A 12,871-nucleotide genomic window follows, 5' to 3' on the forward strand; every position below is an offset into this window, starting at 1 on the left:
TGTTTGTTATGCTTTAATGTGCAAGTGACTAAGCTGTATCTCATGTCATTGACTTTCATCTTTCAGCATTTGGAATGTTATCTACGTCTTAAATAATACCCACCAATTCATTCATCTTCCTGTTTTTGGATGGCGTTGCACTCCCCGTAAAGCAGAAACAGGTTCTTAGTTTGGAGGTATTTCTGGATTTGCTGCTGCTCTTGGGTGGAGGTGGCCAGGAGTGGTTTTATCAATGAGTGCAAGTGCCAGGAAAGTCCCCTTGCAGAAAACATTGCAAAGGCAGGGCGCCATAGCTGAAACTGTACTGTCCCCATTCACCAACTACCTCACCTCCCAGGAAACTGGATATAGTTCCCATTCACTCAGTCCTTGATAGCCAGTCACAATTAGGATGTGAAAGGCTGAAGCTCTCTCTTGTATTTCCCCCATAGCCAGCACTAGGCTCAAGGAAGAGCTTGACCCAGAGATGTTTTATGGTCTGCAAACAGTGGTGCCCTGGTGTCTCCTGCCAGCAAGCTTCTTGGGATATGGCAGAATGGATGGCAGAGCAACGGCAGGGATGGATGGCTACACTCTGTACTCCTTAATTCCCCCAAAATGCATCTAGGCTTTAATTCAGGACCTAGAGGCATTTTAGGGAAGTGGCAAATTCTTTTCAGAATGCTAGGCAACATTTCTGAATAAACAAATACAGACAGGCATCTCCAGTGGTGGGCCCTAAACTTTCCTGCATCCTGCCAGATTCTGATGGCAGGCCTGATCCTCCCTGCACCATTCAAGTGGGAAGCTGGGAGTCCACCCTTGTTATGCTATTTCTACTTCATATTCTCCACTATTTACATTCACCATCATCCTCTAGCACAGGGATGGAGCACCTGTGACCCTCCAGATGTTTCTGGATCCCAACTCCCATAAGACCAAGGCAGCAAGGTCAAAGGTGCTCATGAATTATGGGAGCAGCAACCCATCAACATCTGGACAGCCACAGATTCCCCACCTCCGCTCTTGCATGACAAGATTGTCCTTGTTGAAAATATGGGACAAAGTGTTCACTAAATAAGTACAACACATGGACCGTCTCGAGTCTCTTATGTGTTATTTATGCAATTATAAAATCGCTTGTCATTTTTCTTTAGGCGTTTTGGGGTTGTTTTGTGGTATCTGATAACACCCATAAGCACTGCAATGCAAATTCTCTACCCAGAGATCTCATATCACTTTGGGGCTCAACTTAGCCAAGTCCTAATTTGTAGAGTTTGGCCCAGTCTTATGCTTATTAATGACTCTGGAATAGCCAAGATGCTTGAAAGTTAAGACCACAGTCTCTAAGGGGCAATTAAAATCACTGTGCTTCTAAGCCTTGTTACAGGGTGGTCCAGTTCAGTAAAGCATATAGTTTTTACACTGAAAAATTATAGCAGCTTTGCCTTGGGGATAATTAAACTCATATTGTACCCGAAAGTTACAGCACTTGGAAGCCTTTGTATATCAAGCACTGTTTTAATTAGAAGGCAGCTTGCATATTTCTTTACCTCAAACAATTTACTCCCTTGAGCATCCGGGGTGGGGTGTGTGTAAACCTGGTTAAAATGCCCAATTCAGTTTGTTTCCCTACCCTGTACATTACCCACTTGTAGAATAATATGGTGAAGTCAGACAGTTTTGTGGCTTGCAAGGTGCTTTGTCAGCTTTAATGAGTTATTTCGGTGTCCCTCAGAGAAGAGAATTATCCCCATTTCTCTGGTGGTGATACCTTAGATCAGGCTTCCTCAAACTCAGCCCTCCAGATGTTTTGAGACTACAATTCCCATCATCCCTGACCACTGGTCCTGCTAGCTAGGGATCATGGGAGTTGTAGGCCAAAAACATCAGGGGGGGGCAAGTTTGAGGAAGCCTGCCTTAGATATACCAAGATTATTTAGTAGCCCGAGCCAAGGTCACTTCCTTAAAAATCAATGGCTGGGCCACAAACAGAACATAGGTTGCAACTTCTACTCTTTTGCTCTCACTGCAGTTTAGTTAGGAAGGACTCCATATAATTTCACACAGCCAAAATCAGGAGGAGTGTCACATCCATACAATACGTTCAAAGCACATGGCTCCCCCCCCAAAGAACCCTGGGAGCTGTCATTTACCCCACACAGAGCTACAATTTCCAGCACTCTTAACAAACTACAGTACCTACAAGTTAAGTGTTTGCCAAATACTATTTCCAATGTTTATTATGCTGCCATTGGATAAAGGAACTAAATGCTTCCATAATCCTCCTCAATCTAGATCTACTGTTCCTGAATCTGTAACAGCACAAAAACACACCCCAATAACAAACAAACCCCTGCCCCCCATTTAAAAGGCCATAGTTTGTTTAATTAGCCAAAGAAGTAGGCTATAAATGTAATTTAATTGATAAACAAATAAAATTTGTGAGTGGACAGGATGGACATTTTATTTACATTTTGAAGGATTCTATGTTTAGGTGACAAGAGGAATGAGATACCTTTGTGGTTACTTCTGGCCTACTGATTCTGTGACTTTAAAAGCATTCTTTGACCATATTCTTCCACCACTTTCCTAACTTAACTGAGCATGAGTCATATGAGTTGTACGTAACCTGTGCTGTTGCAAAAGATACTGCAGAGGCAATTTAATCCCACAGCGTGGAAACCTCAGACAGCTTCATTGATGAACGATCCAAATTGCATATTAAAACCACCAGGCACAGATCTATAAATGCCTCCAAACGAATATCCAAATGATATTGTATCTTGGCAAATGTATGAATGTTATTTACTGTGGAGAATTTACTGTACTTAATACAGGTCAGCAGTTTGCAGGCCAGTACTATATGGCACATACTATAGTCAGGCATAATAGACTCTGGCATTTAATTAAAAAAGTAAAGAGCTGTTTTCAAGGACCAAATAATAAACTTCATCTTATTCCCATTGAAGGTTAACAGAAATTAAACTTAAAATCAGTTGAACACAGAAGAGGGGATAGTATATATGCCTTCCTATATTAAACACAGAGCAAGCGCCATCACTAAATAAAATCAAGGTTTTCCCATTTCAGGTACTTCTCTATACTGCTCCCCATTCTGTTCTACTAAAGGTTTTCTAGGCTTTGCTTTGGTTGTGCTTTGAAGCAGGCGAACGGGGAATTAGGAAGAATGCTTCCTCAGCAAGACATAGCTCAGTGGCAGAGGACATGTTTTGCATGCGAAAGGTCCCAGGTTCAAGACCCAGTATTATCAGGTAGGGCAGAGAAAAGTCTTCTCTGAAAAGCTAAGAGCCAATCAGGGTGCCTTTGGACATGGAGTCTATTTTCCTAATTATAATGCTAGCGCTTCCATAATGCTAGTGTTTTCTTACATTCATTTCACACTACAGTAAATGCTGCAGTATGGAACTATGCCTTTTTGCCCACAGACTGACATGCCACATTAAATTTCATTCAGACTGTAGGACCTTTCTGGGCTCTTGAGTGCAGGATCATGTACACAAAGAGGCAAGACGCCACACAGGATACAACAGGTTTATTTTGGATTGCATATGCAAGGCAAAAGGTGCAGGGCAATAACTCGCCAACTGCACACCTAGAAGCGGTGTGCACATCCTTTTATACATGACTATAGGAATTCGAAACTTATTCATAATTAGCACACATGTTTTACAAGAAATCACGTGTTTTCTGCGAAATCAAACCTTCAAGTCCCCCAAAGCCCACCTTCTTGTCCTGCAAGGGAGGGGGTCTAACCTGCTCACTAGACTGAGTGTTCAGGCTATTTTTGACTCATTAAACTAAGCTGCATTGTTCTCTCGTCTATCTAGAAAGGCCATTGCAATAAGGAAGCGCCTGTATCCCAGCCAAGGCTAAGGGGCCTCCTGTCTCGCTAAACTTTAGGAGTAACAGTATGCCAATTAAGAACTGCTTTTTCAGATCGAGGTATAAAGAGAGAACTTAAAATCCAAGAAAGCTTTACAGGAAAAGCATAATAAAAGTAAACTAGAAAATAGAACTCTTCTCCTTCAATACCAGTGGGCATGGTGTCATTAGACAGCATCATTGGACTATCCCCCACCTTTTCTGCATGTATGTATGTGTTCGGTTGCCCCATGATCTACTATGAAAACAACAGGAAATAAACTGTATGCCAGTATACCACCCCAAATTTCATCACTTTACTCCAGTGATTTTCTGGGTTAATGAGGTTGAAAACAGGTGTGTCCCGTCCCCATCCCATTTTCTGGAATCAATTAACACAGGAATGAGCATGAAACTTCCACTATATAGATTTCCAGAAATGGCTTTTCTGACATGTGAAAGCTCAAAGGCAACATAGAAATTAAGTTAGGGAAATGCTGGGGAAACATAATGAACTGTTGTGTGAATGCAGCCTCTGTAAACAGCAGGTGGGCGGGGGGGGGCGCATAATTCTGGCTTTTACTAGAACCCTGGGGTCCACCAATCAGAACCTGGTGCAAAATGTAATGATTAAAAAAGCACACAAATTCACATAAAGTCAGCATATGCTGTGTGCCACATGCCATTTGCAAATTTGTGTCCATTTTTGTGGGTGGATTGGAGGACCCAAAAACAAATCAGGGGCCATACACAAGTAATAAGATGCCTCACAGATGACATGTTGACAGATGAAGCTAGAAAAACCTACCACATAGCTGTTAAAGGCAAAAGAGCCCTACTACTCTCCCCTAATGCCAACCCTAAACCCTACAAAAATCATCTGCGCTACTGTCTCTCTTGATCCTTTGCTGGAAATACTACATTCAGTGTGATACGTGGTGTGATATTTCAGGTGTCGTGGGGTAGGATGGGGTGAAAAAGAGATTTGACATTTACAGCAGCCAAGGTTCAGATGCCCAAGGTAGGATAAATTGAAGGCAAGTTGTCAAAAGAAAGCACAGTGTATTCTAAGAGCATTTGGAGTGGTTGTTTGTCTAGACCTCATAATGACAATTGCAGTGTTTCCCACACAGGTCAGACAATCCTTTTTCTTTCTTTCTTTGATCAAAGCAAATTTGGGCCTTTGACATTTAAAGGTCTACACCCAGCAGAAACAACAATCTAGGCCTAAGGATACTCCTATATTCCTCCACATCCATGGGTGGGAAATCAATTCATCATTCTCTCCCCTGTCAACTTCACAGCCCTCTCCCAACTGCATTTCCTTTTTTGAAAAAGACACCCCATGACAAGAAAATGGATAGCAACACTGGACTTTAGTGCCATGCTGTGCTACAGAAGAAGAAGAGTAGAAGAAGAGTTTGGATTTGATATCCCGCTTTATCACTACCCGAAGGAGTCTCAAAGCAGCTAACATTCTCCTTTCCCTTCCTCCTCCACAACAAACACTCTGTGAGGTGAGTGGGGCTGAGAGACTTCAAAGAAGTGTGACTAGCCCAAGGTCACCCAGGAGCTGCATGTGGAGGAGCGGAGACGCAAACCCAGTTGACCAGATTACAAGTCTACCGCTCTTAACCACTGCACCACACTTGGTCTCTCTCAGACTTCTCCCCCAGCATCATGAGTATAACACCACTTTCTCTCAGAACTTTCTCTCAGCCTTCTCCCCCAGCATTGTGAGTATAACACCACTTTGCATGGTTAACATAACCATGCTCCCCAGCCACAGTGCACTCCCTGCAATATGAATATGCTAGTAAAGGCTTTTATTTGCATTAGCGTCCTAATTATGGCAATGTTTACACACTCAGTAAAAAGCAAAATAAAACTAAAATAAAATGCCTGAAATGATAAAGCCTTATAAAAACATGCTTGAAATTAGATCTAAGTTAGAAAGAGCATGAACTTTACAGCTACCATGTGCTTTTGGGTGGACACACTCAGCAACGGCTACAGTAAAATCCTTATTAGTTTTTTTCTCTGGGCAGCAATCAGTTTTCTACAAGGGAAAATGCAAGGAAAGTTTAGACATGAACCAGAAGTCCTTCGAAATGAACCAGGCATTATCTTCTCTGTTGGCTGAGTCTGACAGAGAAATATGTAAACTCGTATGTGCACCTTGGAGAGGTCCAAAAATGGCTTCAAGTTGAAGCAGGAAGTCTGGTCTCCATTTTCTGAAGAAGAGTCTACCTGATTCATTATAAGGTGTTATGAGCTTCTGGGAACTGAATTGGGAACGCTTGCTTAGCACATGGTGAGCTACTGAACTGCATATAGCAGCGTCTGCCTAGGCAACTCAATACCCCCAGCTCCTTTCTGGATTGACCTCAATCTCTCTCCAAGGTGGGCACTGAATTCCCCAGGAAAGAAAAGTCACAGGAGCGCTTACTTTTCCTTCATCCTGACGCTGAGGAATGTGTGACCCTCCAGAAGTTGTTGGACTCAAACTCCCGTATGTCTCAGCCAACATGGCCAATGGTCAGGGACGATCAGAGCTGTAGTCCATTAACTTCTGGAAGGCCCACAGGTTCTGCATCCCACTTTACTTTTTTGACTGCCCATTTGCCTCTTGGTTTGTCCTGTAGACATGACAGGCTGCCCATAGCCCAGCCCCACTGCTTCATAATTAGTGTGCATCAGTGCCAGCCATTTCTGCTGTTCACTATTTCCCTTTCTCAAAGATGCCTTGTGAGAGGATGGAGGTGGGAGAGAGGAGGGAAACTAGAAGCTGAGAAGGTTGGGAATGGTAAAGGACTGCCTTGAATCTCCCTGGGCCACTTTCTGAGCATTAAAAAAAAACTCATGGGGAAAACTGAGTTGCCCTAAAAGATTGGCAAGACTGGGTCCATTCTGAAAAAAATGTGGGGTGGGTAGGATGTTCTCTACTAAAGTTATTGGGGTACTGGGCTAGGTTTTGGATGCAGAATGAAAATAACAAACTTAACAAGAAACAATTACTTTAGCAAAGTGAAGCAACTTATAACTTTTTTTTTTTTTTGCTTAGAAAACCCTCAATGCCAATTAACCTCGGATTCAAATGTGCACATTGAGCAATAGCAACTGCTGCTGGGATAGATTTAAAACTGAAAGAAAGGCAGGGGGAAGCCATTATGTAAAGATCAATAACAAACTTAATGAAAATTAGAACACATTTTGTGCCCCCTTGGAAATTGTTCGAGGATTAATAGTGTGCTTGTCTTTATTTCCCTTCCATCAGCTCTGTCATTCTATGGCACGGCTGCCCTGATGCAATATAGCTGTGAAACCGATAGTTTTCAACGATCCAGAGCCATGCTAATCCTCTGACATATGACATGGTTTACATACATAAGTTGTTTGAAGGAAAGAGATGGAGGGCAAAAGATTACACGATCAAGTCAGCTGTTTACACATGGATGTGTGTGTTGTCCAAGTGTCAATGGAATTACATTTATACTAGCCTTCTCTGGGCAATGCTAGCTGAATTCAAGTGTAAGCCAATAATGACTCTATTTGATCTAGTGTTGGAAATTGATCAAAATGAGCAAAAGAGCTTTCTTTATTTCTCTGTTTATTTGTAACATTTATATAACCCCCTCAAAGTGGGTTTTTTGGGGAGGGGGTGTTCAAGTGGTTCAGTTTCATTTGGAGGAAGAGATCACAGGAGACTTCTTGCATTTCTGCAGTATTTGAGTCTATTTATAAATAAACTGTTTGAGCATAGATGATGGAGGCACAACCTAATCAACACCAGCAAATCCACAGCCCCACATTAAATCCCCAGAGAGGCACCCCTGCATCTCCAGGCAGCTCACAACCCAGTTCAGCCCCCCCCCCATTTCTGTCCTGAAATCATAGTTCCTATACAACAGCCTTCCTCAAGCTGCTGCTCTCCAGATGCTTATAATTCCCAACCTGAATGTTCAAACTTCAACAGACTATGATCAACTATGGTTTGTTTGAGACAAACAGTCAAACCACAGTTTAGAAACCTGCCTCATTTCAACTCACCATAGTTAAGACTAACCACAGATTAGAGCTTAAAACACAGTTTAGGGTTTAGAGTAACCAAACTGTGGTTAATCTAAAACCAAGGCAGAGGCTTCTGATCTCCTTGTGGCTGTGCTGGGAGGAGGACGAACGAACTTGGGCACGAACCCAAGGTTTGCTGAAGCTTATTCTTGTAACACTAAATTATGGTGTAGCACTGCATCCAAACACAGCCACTGATAAACAAACTACAAAATCACCTATTTTATAACATAAACATAATTAAACAATAACCTGTCTAAAATATACTAACACTGCACAAAACCGCTCCCCAAGATGGTAATGCTCATTGCCAACAAACTCTCCTAAATAGATTAGGGTTGCTGTGGAAATACCATAAACAACTACAGCGCTTAATTAGATATTATCATTTGTTCCTGTCTCAAAGATCCAGGGCAAAACCAAGGCTAGTGAAATAAGAATAAAGAAAGGCTTTATTGTCTTTCTAACCTAACTGATTCACTTTGTCCTTAATATGATGATCATGTAGAAATTCACCAATGCCTGAAAGTAGTGGGAATCCAAAAGTTGCAAAACTCATTGAGTGGCATTCGTCTATGTCTTACATAAAGTAAACCTGCTGAAATTAATATGCCTTAGTCACAGCCATTCATTTCAATGGGTCTGCTGTGAGTAAAACATAGTTAAATGCCATTCCTTGAACGCAGGAGCGCTGGCATTTTGAATGAATCATACTGCCGTAAATCCTTAAGGCTGAAAAAAAAACCTGCACATCCAGTATGACACAGTGCATGCATTGCTTAACAACTGGAAAGCCAGGAGAATATTACAATAGTAAATCCAACAGAGGGAGATAATGATTCCACAATTAAAGCTGCCCCCATGGAGAGTGCCTTCTCACTCAGAGTCTGCATGTGTGTATGCGCGTGTGTTTTGTCAACCTCAATTAATTCCCCCCTCTCTGTTCTGCTATCTGTTTAGAAGGCCTGATAATGTTTAGTTTGGCTACTGGTGATGCTGGCTTGTGCTTTCTTTGTGTTTAGCTGCTGTGGCAATGCTTCCCTCTCAGTCTTTTTACCTTCACTGTTTGGTTTATTTGTTTTTTGTTCATAGTTTTCATTGATTTCCAGATGTATACAACTGTGACTTCTTCAATCTGTATCCACATGACACAATGTATAAGAAAAAGAATTACCAAGTTCAAAAAAGGCAACAAAGAAAACCAAAGCCAAAAAACAAAACCCACATGATATTTACCACCCACCCCAAGTTACTACAAGTGGAAACTACAGTCAATAAGACTGTTAAAGTCATGGGTGACAAAACCATAAATATCAGTTTGAAATATTAACACGAGAATTCCAGGTTTAGACAGTATTTCAAAATTGTGCTCTATTGTTGCCAGCTGCTTGCTTTCTTCCCTGTTGTTTTCCTCTCCTGAAACCTTCCCTCAGAGCAGCATGGGGGGGGTGCATATGCTTTACATAAAAATAACTTTTAAATATATATTGTATTTTTCATCTGCTATGTTGGCTTGTTTTACTTTTGTAAGCCCCCTGGGAACCGGTTTTGGTTGAAAGGCAGGTATTATAGAATCAACAGGTATTCTGACTGAACTGGAGGATCCTACAGCACGTTGAAACATGGCGGATCTGGTGATACTTATAGATAAGGGAAAGACCACTATTAAAAGGCCCCAATTTCTGCCTGTATCACCTTCTCCTCTCTGTCAGTCAATCTTTATTACAGTCAAAGACCAGACAACAGAAATCTACCTCAGCATAAAGGTGCAAAAGCAGTAGACAAAACTGAAAATTTCATATATACTTATTTACATTAAAAGTAAAACTTCATCAACTACAATCTGCGATACAGAGTCTAAATTCAGTATTCATTCACCAACCGTCGCTGTCTCCGCAGCCTGTCCTGTCTTCGTTGCCATAAAACAGAATTCTCTTCTCAAAGGAATGCAACTCTAAGTAAAACTACTACTTCAGCTGTAAAAGGGTGAGTGGGAAGGAGGCTGGAGGATAGGGGTGAGGGGAAAGAATCCACAGAGATTGAGAAGCAGTTTTTACTCGAGGTGGATTGGAATAAGTCTTTTTTTTCTGGGCACGGGTGAATAGCTAATAGAATTGAGAACTCGGATGGGGTATGGGTTAACACTAACTTCTGCATTGCAACCTCAGAATCCTAACAGTGTACAACAAAAATCACTCATATATTATAAAGGCAAAATGATTACTAACTGGGAACGAAAGAATCTCCCACTGCATTAGAGCACATTTAGCGAGTGAGAGATAGGAAGCCATTTTATCCCAACAACACACTCATATACATATCTATTCAGGCATAATCCCTATTGAATGCACTGGGACTTATTCCCATATGTGAGTTTAGAAAAAAGTGGGTACTACCTTGTCTTCTGCTGTTTATGTAGAGAAACACCACAAACTGAGGTGTTTGTGGTAAATTAAGTGACTGTTGACTGGCAGCCTGGACAATGTGAAAGCTAACTCCTGCAGGAGCCAGGCCACACCTTGAAGTCCTCTCTCTGGGAGCTGGCTTACTGGATCATAGCTGTTTCTCTTAAAGGAGCCACATAACAGATATTTAATTGATTATACTGCAAGTATAGGAATGAAGTCCAAATGGCGCATATTTGCATATTCTTGCATTGCCAATTCATAACCCACAAGGTCATTGGAGAACCCCATCTGTTTCCATCTTATTGGACACATGATGCCATTGTTTGCAGAGCACAAGCCTACTTTATCGCAAACACCTGCCACACTTCTTGTCAGCATGAAATCACAGGAATATGAAGAAGGCTTGTCTCCTATCAGGTACCCAATATGCTTCTTGGCTGCAAGCCAGGGATTGGTTCTGAATTTCTAAAAACCCTCAGTTGATACTCTGCTTGATTTATTAATGTGGGTAAGATGCAGAATACCAGCAGACAGAGCTTTGGATTTTCTTGTTAGGACCCACGTCTTCTGAACACCTTTAAGTGCTTGACAGAGGGTGTTCTTTTTACCTGGTCTTACATCATACAACGATGTGTCTAATGGACAACGCACCCTCCCTTCTCTTCCATTACAACCAAGAATATGTAATCCATTTGCCAAGGCCAAGAATTGATACAAGAAGAAACAGTATTAATGTTTGATGCATAGCAATTCAACACACTCGAAAGCCTTTGGACCAATGCCTACAATTGAGGTTTAGCATAAGGTAGCAGCTATTCACAATCTGGAAAAAAAAATCAAACATAGAAAAAATAACAGATATCAAGTATGAAATATTGAAACAGATACAAAGAGGGGGCCAGAGACATCAGCAATACATTTTAGATTTTGATATAATAGAAATTATAAGAAGTCTATAAAAAACAAAAACACATGAATATCCATTATTTTCCAGGGGGATGAGCTGCATTTCCAGTGAACCTTAGTTTGTAAAATGCTGCACATATTCCTACTTTTTTTTTTATTATCCACCACCGTTTATAAGCTAGGGTGACGGGGAGGGGAGACTAGTTATGTTCTGCATTATTAACATAAACAATACAAATTCACATATTCACAACATGTTAGTCATATGGCTTGATGTTAAAACTAAGGATTTTATTTTACAAATAGTCAGCAGAGGAATACCAGTCCAGACTAGGATCCTGCTGTGAGGGGGTCCTTAACTATTTGCCCACATTGCAGTCTAAGTGCAACGCTGATATCATTCCAACCGTACTATGGTCGGAAAAGTTCCCCCCTGCCCCAGCAATAGATTGGGATTGTAGTGGAGAACAAAGGGTTAAAGACCCCAAACCCCACCCACAAGGTTACCATTCTGAACCAGACTGTAAGATAAGCACCTGCATGTGAGGGAAAACCATATTGGCATGGTGTGTATCTTAACACCACAGAGTCACGGAGTTATGGTCTAGGGCCTAAGGTGGTCCAACACATGGCCTGAAGTCCACTTGCAGCCCTCAAGGCCCTTTTTGATGCCCCCCATAGACCACATGCTGCATTCCCAAATCTGGGTAAGTGAGGTGCTGAGCTTTGGGAAGGAGGCATGAGTGCTCTGAAAGGGTTCTTAAATCCCCCAGCCTCCTTTCCAAAGCTTAATTAGTGCTTTCCCAGTTTTGGGAAGGAGGTGGGAGAGTTCTAGGACCTTTCCAGAGCCTTGCACCTCCTTCCCAAACCCGTTGCCTTGCTTATTTAGCTTAGGGAAGGCAGTATGAGGACCGGGGTGGGGGCATTAATTTTTGGGCTCACTCCCCTCACCCTGCACAAATGACAAGCAGTGTTCAGCCTGCAAGTTCCATCTCAAAGTACTCTTGCAGCCCACTTGGCATGCAAAGCTGGACTGCCCTGGTCTAGGATAAATAGGAAATAAACGACACAGTAAAGAAAGGAAAGTGTGATTTGCTGTGCTAATTTCCCCCCAAAAAAATGTTCTGAGGATAAAAATTAAAATGAGAGAGTATTCATTAGTGCTCTGAGCTAATCATATTTAATTTAATTACCATACAGGTGAATTTTTGCATGCTGAGATCATTTACATAACAGTTGTACTAATATTTGCAAATGGCAGCCAGTTAAAAATCACCTGGAAGTATAATGTCTAAACAACTATACTTTCTGAATATGATTAACCATTAGTGTGTAGCACAAAGGAAAAACAATCCTTAATCAAACTGGAAAAAATAATCTCATCTCCATTTCCAAAATTTAGAAGCTTTAAAGCGGAATAATGAGTTGACACAATCACATGAAGTTGATAGCATTTAAACTTTACACTCGGTGGTAGAGCATCAGCCTTGCAAACAGAAGATCCCAGGTTCAATGACCACTGGAATCTGCAGGCAGGGTTGGGAAAGACTCCCGCCTGAAACCCTGGAGAGCTGTTGACAATCAGTGAAGACAGTAGTGAGCTAGAAGGACCAACAATTTGC

At 41.6% G+C, this 12,871-nt stretch overlaps 1 protein-coding gene across 1 annotated transcript in view; it reads right to left on the reverse strand.

Moving 5' to 3' along the window:
* The window catches only part of ALK (ALK receptor tyrosine kinase), a 269,183-nt gene extending 258,829 nt beyond the window's left edge, over positions 1-10,354 (reverse strand). Inside the window, exon 1 of the mRNA XM_033144624.1 lies at positions 10,332-10,354. The gene's annotated coding sequence lies outside the window, so the exon portion shown is untranslated. The remainder of the gene's footprint in view (positions 1-10,331) is intronic.
* Positions 10,355-12,871: the final 2,517 nt, after the last annotated feature.

This window comes from Lacerta agilis, chromosome 3 (assembly GCF_009819535.1).
Source record: "Lacerta agilis isolate rLacAgi1 chromosome 3, rLacAgi1.pri, whole genome shotgun sequence".
Taxonomy (NCBI): Eukaryota; Metazoa; Chordata; class Lepidosauria; order Squamata; family Lacertidae; genus Lacerta; species Lacerta agilis.